Below are 9117 nucleotides of genomic sequence, written 5' to 3'. Positions count from 1 at the left end.
AACAGGACACCTTTATGTGTTTGCAGACTTTTCCATAGCACACGTCCTCTCACACACACTCATCTCCACATCTCCACTCTCATACTGTACAGTTTTATCTTCTTCTGTAAAATCATAGTTAATCTTTGCAAACCTTCAGATGCCCAAAAGTGCAATGTGGCATTTGCTCATCCTGCCATGAAAAGCTAATTTCCCCACTGAGACAAAGTGCGTGCTCTTTAAGATGTTTTCTCTTACAGGTGGTGTAAATGTTATAGCTACTGCTTTACGTTGGTAAAGGAACATTAAGCTCCCGAATGCTCCTGTGTTTTGCAGCTTCATGCTCTAATTGCAACTTCCCTTTCATGAACTGGACGACACAGTGTTGGCGCTCCTCTCTGCAGCCCTCATTAAAATGACCTTTTGTTGTATTGAGTGTGATTACTGGCTAACTTTGACTTTAAGCTACAAAATCAGAATTCGGTAAAAACTCTTCAGACATGAATTTGCTACAGCATGACACAAATAAATGTATGTGACTGAGTGAGCCACTAAGCTCGTTGTACAAGTCATCTCACACAGAGCTTCCAACACGCACAGTAAAACCTCTACAAATTGTCCTAAACAAGGTATATTTGGTCTCCAGTCAGGCAAAAAACGGTAGATGATAGATTTTCTCTGCTCTCCACTGGCTCCCTGTTGCTGCTTGCATAAAATCTCTCCACAACCAAAAGGCTAAGAGAAGTGTTTGGAAGAAAACAGCATCAGGACAAGAATAACACAATCTCCTAAACTGACTGGCAGGTTGTTGCCAGTGTAGCAGCAAAAAGTGGGCTGCAAGGACAAGATTATAACCAGGATTACCCTGAAGTGTAACTCTTAGCTGTGTGTGAACTGTAAACTCATCTTTCCTCCAGTCTCTTCCTTCAAACATCCTTCTGTACTGAAACCACCAGAAAATAACTTTTCCTTCTCTAATCCTGCTGCTTACAAGTTGCAAACATCAGTAAAATGTTGTTCAATTGTTTTCCCCTTAATTTTCTTGAAATATTGTGATATATTTTTGAGGCTATTTCACCCGACCCTACTCGCGATTGAGCCTCAGTGGTTTTATTGACTTAATACAAATAATGATAATAAAAAAACCCCTCATGTGTTATTGCACACTTGAGCCCCTCCTCTCATCTGATTGATACATTAGACAAATTGTTATGAGTGTCATGAGTTGTAGAGTAAAGACAGATACAGTGGGGCAAAAAAGTATTTAGTCAGCCACCGATTGTGCAAGTTCCCCCACCTAAAATGATGACAGAGGTCAGTAATTTGCACCAGAGGTACACTTCAACTGTGAGAGACAGAATGTGAAAAAAAATCCATGAATCCACATGGTAGGATTTGTAAAGAATTTATTCGTAAATCAGGGTGGAAAATAAGTATTTGGTCAATAACAAAAATACAACTCAATACTTTGTAACATAACCTTTGTTGGCAATAACAGAGGTCAAACGTTTACTATAGGTCTTTACCAGGTTTGCACACACAGTAGCTGGTATTTTGGCCCATTCCTCCATGCAGATCTTCTCGAGAGCAGTGACGTTTTGGGGCTGTCGCCGAGCAACACGGACTTTCAACTCCCGCCACAGATTTTCTATGGGGTTGAGGTCTGGAGACTGGCTAGGCCACTCCAGGACTTTCAAATGCTTCTTACGGAGCCACTCCTTTGTTGCCTGGGCGGTGTGTTTTGGATCATTGTCATGTTGGAAGACCCAGCCTCGTTTCATCTTCAAAGTTCTCACTGATGGAAGGAGGTTTTGGCTCAAAATCTCACGATACATGGCCCCATTCATTCTGTCCTTAACACGGATCAGTCGTCCTGTCCCCTTGGCAGAAAAACAGCCCCATAGCATGATGTTTCCACCCCCATGCTTCACAGTAGGTATGGTGTTCTTGGGATGCAACTCAGTATTCTTCTTCCTCCAAACACGACGAGTTGAGTTTATACCAAAAAGTTCTACTTTGGTTTCATCTGACCACATGACATTCTCCCAATCCTCTGCTGTATCATCCATGTGCTCTCTGGCAAACTTCAGACGGGCCTGGACATGCACTGGCTTCAGCAGCGGAACAGGTCTGGCACTGCGGGATTTGATTCCCTGCCGTTGTAGTGTGTTACTGATGGTGACCTTTGTTACTTTGGTCCCAGCTCTCTGCAGGTCATTCACCAGGTCCCCCCGTGTGGTTCTGGGATCTTTGCTCACCGTTCTCATGATCATTTTGACCCCACGGGATGAGCTCTTGCGTGGAGCCCCAGATCGAGGGAGATTATCAGTGGTCTTGTATGTCTTCCATTTTCTGATGATTGCTCCCACAGTTGATTTTTTCACACCAAGCTGCTTGCCTATTGTAGATTCACTCTTCCCAGTCTGGTGCAGGTCTACAATACTTTTCCTGGTGTCCTTCGAAAGCTCTTTGGTCTTGGCCATGGCGGAGTTTGGAGTCTGACTGTTTGAGGCTGTGGACAGGTGTCTTTTATACAGATGATGAGTTCAAACAGGTGCCATTCATACAGGTAACGAGTGGGGGACAGAAAAGCTTCTTACAGAAGACGTTACAGGTCTGTGAGAGCCAGAGATTTTCCTTGTTTGAGGTGACCAAATACTTATTTTCCACCCTGATTTACGAATAAATTCTTTACAAATCCTACCATGTGGATTCATGGATTTTTTTTTCACATTCTGTCTCTCACAGTTGAAGTGTACCTCTGGTGCAAATTACTGACCTCTGTCATCATTTTCAGTGGGGGAACTTGCACAATCGGTGGCTGACTAAATACTTTTTTGCCCCACTGTATATATCAAGGGAATAGTTTCATAGTGATAGATTTTTAAAGAAAACCAAAAGCCTGACGTCAGGTATTTGTTTAAATAAAGGTACAGTCACAGAAACAACGGTTAGAAACCATGACTGAAGGTATTGTGATCATGTGCAGTGAATTGTGTTGTCATTGCCTTTGAAGCAATAAAAGTGCAATAATATGGAGTCAGTCAACAATCTGCAACTGAACTGAGAAAGGTTGGCACCTGATGTGTCATCAGTCAAGTGTGACAGATCAAATTTCTTGTTGTTCTTGTAAAAATGTTTTGTTGTCTATACACAGAAATTCACACAAAACTACTTGTGAAAAGATGTTAAACACATTTAAACACATATTTCTCCACAAATCGTGATGTGGTTGCTGCAGGGAGGTGATTTCACTGTGAAACGACACAGGCATTAGTCTTCCTTTTATGAAGGAACATAGCTAAAAGGAAACGACTTAACTCGAGTGTGTAGCAACGAGACTCATTGCAGATGAGTTGTGCTCGTTGGCATCGACTCACATGATGCTGTACATGTTTTTATGTTAGACAGCAGTTATTTGCAAAGCTTCAGTAATCTGACTGAGAATGACTGCAGTCAGAATCAGACCGTGATTAGAGACAGGTTACCTCGCACCCAGTGATGCGTGCAGCTGCCAAAAGGCTGGCAGTTGAGGGTGTTGAACGCTCAGGTCGGAGCTGTAAAACAAAATGAGACGGCTAGAATTAATATCCAAATAATAAATGTGAGGCTATAAACAGGTGCTGAAGTTATTAGTGAATTTAAAAGTAATGTGTCACTATTTCTGAGGAAGAGAGGAAGGTAATGCCTCTTAACTGTGTTTATTTTTCTCCTAGTTATCCTCAGTCACCTCATGTTATTCCAAGCAGTGCTGTCAGGGATCCCCTCTGGCATGCCAGAAACTTGGCCCAATTAATATGGAGCTCCAACCATTACTGTGTTTTAAAAAAGAAACTGAAAAAGATTCATTTTTGCTGGCTTTTATTGATCTGGAAGGGGAAATATGCCACAAGTAATGGACCTGAGTAGTGCACCTGCTCCACAGCAGGACAGCTGTGCAGAGAAGTACCTCGGGTTAAAAACTAACTGTTTGAATGATACCTGGAACTCAATGCAAAAGACAGCCAGGTAACCTGCTGATCTTATTTGATGACACAGACTGCAGGTGGTACAGCAGACATGAAACTATCTTCAGCGTCAGTCTGAGCTGGACTGAGCACAAAGAGTTTAATAAGAAAAAGTATGTTGTGTGCTGGAGGTGGCAGAAGTACAAAACGTTACTGGAGTAGACTTTTTCATGAACGCTTTGCTAACAAAGGCTAAAATTAATCCTCTCACATGGTAGTTTTACATATCAGAGGTTGCTTTTATGATGGTTTTTAAACTGGATCTTTTTGGTGTAATTTTTAGTGTAAACACTAAAACAAAAAAGTAAAACTTTAATTTAATTCCTTAAACCTGTCAAACATGAATTATGACAACCTCAATCAGGAAGTATTTTTATTCATCTTTAGGCATGAAAAGATAAATAAAAATACTTAAGAAAAAAAAATCCTTATCGAAGTTGTCATAATTCCTTCATAAAACACGTCATACATCTGTAGTAACATTAAACAACCAGTGGGTGGCAGGTATGGAGTGACACATCAGTGTCCAGTGTACTGGTTTATGTACAAGTATACCAACAACACTGACACAAATACAAGAAAACAGCCTTTGAATATCCACTGTACACAGCAAATTCAAAAGTGTTAAATGTTTTGGTGTTAGTAGTCTTCTTGCAAAAGTAGAGTTAATTTTACTCTAAGTAGAGTCACATTCTTTTAATATAACTCTGAGGTGTAAATTGATAGTAGTTAAAATCGAGTGTGCATATTGTATTGAAGAAATAAGTGATGAGAATGCTGTTATTTGCATTTACCAGCTCACCTATGTCAGACCTTTTTTTTTTTTTGTTTTTTTTTTTGGCCTGTCCCGTTTGGCTCTTTTGCCATCAGAATTGTTGTCTAAAGGCAAAGAAAGATGCCCAACGGATTTACTTTACCAAACTGACCATCCCAGCCTTGCCGTAATGGTCCATTTGATTCACCTTTTATTGTTTATTTTATTTTCACTTACTGAATACGGGACAGACTTGACTGGGGGAAAGAAGGGGAGAAAGAAAGAGGGAAAGAGAAACAGCTGAGAAGAGGGACGGGGGAGAAGGGCAAAAGACAAAAACCAACAGAACGGGCAGAGAAAAAAAAAAGCATATATCAATCACCTGGATCACCTGCTGAGAAAGAAAAAAGAAAGCAAGCAGAAGAGAACAAGAGTAATAGAATAAACAACATCACAATGATATATGGGAATATGACAGTAAATACTAAATGTTAAACATTATTGTGCAGCACATAAGATCAACAGAACACAGTGTGCTTTGAGGTAGGAGCCAAAAAGGGTGTAGTTTGTGTGTGTGAGCACCCGTGTGTACACCTGTGAGCATGGACGCGCTTGTTTTTTGTTTTTTAAAAGGTTCCTTCATGTAACGATCTGCTAGAGGGTGTGGGGGGGCCACAGCCCCGTCCTCCAGGGCGTGAAGCAGGTGTGGAGGAGATCAAAACTCCAGACATCCAGAGGCCCCCAGAACACAAGAGACCAAGGAAGACCAACAGAGGGGCAGCCGCGCCACTGTCCCGGAAAGAGCTGAGGAGAGTCCCAGATGAGGGCTCACTCAGCAGCCGCGGAGCAGAAGCCAGGGGGGGTTGCAGTGACGCGCCCGTGAGCTCCGCCGGCAGCCAGCTGTGCCTGAGTGACCGAGCCCCAGGCCGAGAGGCCAGGGGCACCCCACCTCCGAAGTGGCCCGAGCGAGCCCCAGGCTCCAGGCCCCGATAAGCGGCCGCCAAGGAGTGAGCCGGTGTGTACCTGGACGCCCATCCCCGGACACAAAGAACCACCAACGCACCGATGTCTGAGGGGGTCCGCCACTGGCAGGGGAAGTGGTGGTAGGGGGAGATAGGCCTCCATACCTTAGAGGGCCTGAGATGTCCCCAGAGAGGTGGCGTCTGATACCCAACCTGACATATAGACACAGACATACAGGCACACACAGACACAAACATCCATTCCCACCCTCATGCTCTCATATGCAATTATTCAACACTCAACCAACGTGGAGACAGACATAAAGAGACGTTGTACACACGATCACACTCCCCAAGCGTACTCTACAAACCGGGTCTAGGTGCCCCCGCCCCTGGAGGGGGGAACTGCACCCAGACCCAGGTGGTGTTTCCCTTTTCCCTGCGGTGGGGGGAGGCAGACCGCCCCGACTCCGCAGCAGCAGGGAGGCTCCACACTCCAGACCGCAGTCGGACGGCCAACTCCTCCTCCTAGTCCTAGCCCCCCTGCTCCAGCAGGTCGCAGAGAACGGGGGTGAGAGAAGACTCCAAACCTCCCTCCACCCGCTCATTGTAATGTTGATGCATGTGTGTTCTAAGGTGCATTTAAAACCCAGGAGGGCATGGAGCTACCTGCCAGAGAGCAGCAGGTAAGCGCATGGTCCCTCCTGCTAGCCCTCAATGTCTACGTGTATTTAAAATTGAGAGGTGGGCAATGATGCCAGGGGTGGGGTGTACACCCTGATGGTACTTTGGACTCCATGTATCGTGCCCACCCCCAAGATCCTATATGTATGTGTAATGAGAGTGTGAGTAATGTGAATGTCTAAGTTGTGGGATAAAATTGAGGCAGAGGCAGCCAGAAGGGGACAGAGGGGGGGGGGGGGGGGGTAGCCTCCTCTGCACCCTGGTGACATACCCCTACTCCAAGGCCCTGCATGTGTGGGTGGTTGTGGTGGAGCGGGAAGAGGGAGACAGCTGGAGATGGGGAGGGAAGGAAGGGAGGGGCAAGTGACCCCTCCCTGGGGCCAGCTCCCCCGCTGACCCCAGTAGGCACCCCCATACTCCGCGACCCGCCAGGGAAAGGGGGCCCAGGCCCATCCAGACCGGGCCCAGTGCAGCAGCGCCGCCCGGCCCCACAGAGCCCGGGACAGTCCACCCAACCCCACCACAGAGAAAACTGCACCCACCCCACCATCCACTCATCTTCCAGACTACATAAGACAATAAACACCCAGGCTGAGATCTTCCTCCACCTCTCCTGTATCTCCCCCTCCTGCAGAGGGAGCTCCTGAGGAGAGGAAAGCTCCTGCAAGATGTGACAATCTCCCCCACCAGTTGAAGAGCCCCCCAGGTGGCTCGACGCACCGGCGGCACCCTGCTCCAGGGCTGGGCCCCCATGCACCCACCCGCCCACAACCCCGGCAACACACCAACCAGGACCCAAGCCCCCGAGGCCCGGTCCGGGTCCCAGCCCAGAGACGGAGCGCCCCCAGAACCTCACGCCCATCCCGGACCCACCCAGGAGCAGCCAGGCTACCAGGTCAGTAACCCAGACCTTTTGATAAACACAATTCTAATGAAAGTGAGAACATGTACACTGTTACATCTTTCAGAAAATGTTTTGAAATTGTGGTGCACAGTTCAGAATAAATGTTTTTCAAAAACCATTGCATCTTTTTAGTAAATGTTTATTTCCAAAAGAAATTTCTAGAAGTTCAGAACAGTAAAATTCCCGCTTTTTAGAATGAATTAGAAGATAACTCTTACGTAGTTAAACTAAAATACTCTTTGAGAGTTAATATATAAACTCTTAACACCAAGTGTTAAATTATCAACTCCAGACAGATTTGGTGTTTAACACTAAATCAGAGTTAACGTACTAACTCTCCAAAAAGAGTTAAATTAACACTCTCTGGTGTGGACCCATATAGACACTTTAATAGTGTTGAAATCAAATCCAACAGTGTTAATTAATGACCACTATGTGTGAACGGGTTAAAAGCTACCCCTTTTAAGTGTTGAGGGTTCTAACTATAATTAGTATTTTAATCTTTATTTATATTTATATTTCATGCTTTTTAAAGAACCTGGCAGTTTTACAGTTTATACCGTTGTTGTCATTGTTATTATACATAAATAAGTTATAAATGCATAAATGAGTCTTTATATAGGTCATCATTCTATTAGTAGAAGAATAAGTGTAAATAAAATGCTGAACATTTGAATTACATCATTGAAAAAATAAAGATGATAAAGCCACACAACAATAGAACAAGAATCTATTCATAGGCTCTGTTAAGCGCTGAAATCGTTTTTCAGAGCAGCTGTTTAAACAGCAGAGCACAGTTTAAAATGCAGGCTAAAATAAATGAGCCTTTTCTAACATGCTCTTTGTCTCACCTAGTTTCCTGTCACTGTGTGTGGGCGGGGCTACCTGAGCTGATCTGCAGTTCAGCATATCAAAAAACAAACAAAAATCATTCAATACATCAGACACTGCTCTCCTGTTCCTCTCTTCATCATTTGACTTCACTATTCTTGAATACACAGCACCTCCTGGCATGCCCTTCAGCAGTTTAATTTTTTAAATGTCAAGTTACTAGTGTTAGAAATATTTATATCCCACAGATTGTTGGGTGCTATGTTGTTGGGTGCTGCCAGTCTTTTAGGGTCTGTCTCTACCAGCTTTGCACATCTAGAGACTGAAATCTTTGCCCATTCTTCTTTGCAGAACAGCTCCAGCTCAGTCAGATTAGATGGACAGCGTTTGTGAACAGCAGTTTTCAGATCTTGCCACAGATTCTCGATTGGATTTAGATCTGGACTTTGACTGGGCCGTTCTAACACATGGACATGTTTTGTTTTAAACCGTTCCATTGTTGCCCTGGCTTTATGTTTAGGGTCGTTGTCCTGCTGGAAGGTGAACCTCCGCCCCAGTCTCAAGTCTTTTGCAGACTCCAAGAGGTTTTCTTCCAAGATTGCTCTATATTTGGCTCCATCCATCTTCCCATCAACTCTGACCAGCTTCTCTGTCCCTGCTGAAGAGAAGCACCCCCAGAGCATGATGCTGCCACCCCCATATCTGACAGTGGGGATGGTGTGTTCAGAGTGTTGTGCAGAGTTAGTTTTCTGCCACACATAGCGTTTTGCATTTTGGCCAAAAAGTTCCATGTTGGTCTCATCTGACCAGAGCAGCTTCTTCCACATGTTTGCTGTGTCCCCCACATGGCTTGTGGCAAACTGCAAACGGGACTTCTTATGGTTTTCTGTTAACAACAGCTTTCTTCTTGCCACTCTTCCATAAAGGCCAACTTTGTGCAGTGCACGACTAATAGTTGTCCTATGGACAGATTCCCCCACCTGAGCTGTAGATCTC

The sequence above is a fragment of the Mchenga conophoros genome, linkage group LG14, assembly GCF_057382185.1.
Source record: "Mchenga conophoros isolate Kocher_MC1m ecotype Shallow Benthic linkage group LG14, M_conophoros_male_GT1.1, whole genome shotgun sequence".
NCBI lineage: Eukaryota > Metazoa > Chordata > Actinopteri > Cichliformes > Cichlidae > Mchenga > Mchenga conophoros.
The sequence above is the reverse complement of the archived record's forward strand: the minus strand, read 5'-3'. Positions refer to the sequence as shown.